The sequence below is a fragment of the Mizuhopecten yessoensis genome, unplaced genomic scaffold (genome assembly GCF_002113885.1).
Source record: "Mizuhopecten yessoensis strain PY_sf001 unplaced genomic scaffold, ASM211388v2 scaffold6687, whole genome shotgun sequence".
Classification (NCBI taxonomy): Eukaryota; Metazoa; Mollusca; class Bivalvia; order Pectinida; family Pectinidae; genus Mizuhopecten; species Mizuhopecten yessoensis.
In genome coordinates, this window is record NW_018406674.1 from 1 (window position 1) to 870 (window position 870).

An 870-nucleotide genomic window follows, 5' to 3' on the forward strand; every position below is an offset into this window, starting at 1 on the left:
GAGGAATACTGACAATTATCACAAAACTGTTTTAGCAATGAAAACAATCTTAAACACAAAACATCGAATGTCATTGCTCAATCAGATGAAACATTATTGAAATTGCTGAAAAGTATTGCCCATCGATAGTTATGAAATGTACTAATCTAGTATTGCCACGTCAATAAATAATCAAACGGAGGATAGATATATTAATCAAATGATTGATGTTTATACTTTCCGTAGTATGTTCTGACCTAAAATTGATAATATGTTTTTATATCCACGACGTGATATAAATGAGGAATTCCAATTGAGTCTTTAATATACTTATATATTTTCTCTAGGATGTACAATTGAATAAAGCATNATGCTTAAAGGAATACTGAGAGTTGTATATCCGTAGTCATATTAGGTAATTTTGCACATTGCAACATGTATGTGCATGGGAAAAGAATGACAACAATGTTGTCAAACTCGTATATCTGTTCGATACAATTAATGAACAAGTATGTATACTGATATTAATAATGAAAGTCTTAAACATGTTTGATCCTGAAGGAAAGTATGCCAATGTGTTTTTAATTAATAGTAGCTTAATCAAATTTAATTCCTATGAGCACTTCTGTAATGGTAATAAAAAAGAGACCCTTATTATTAGTTGGTCACACACTTACCTTTACTTACCTTTGGTAGTTCAGCGCTTTATTAGGAGTAGGAGTTGCGTAAAGTACATCTCAGCTATGGAGTTTTTCATTAAGATAACAACAATTGTTTTCATATAATGTATGCTTAAATGGTATGTGACAATAATATGTTATTTGAGATATAGGTCTTGCTGAAATGTTTGCGGCGTAGGAATGGATTCAAATAAATCTTTGATACTCATAT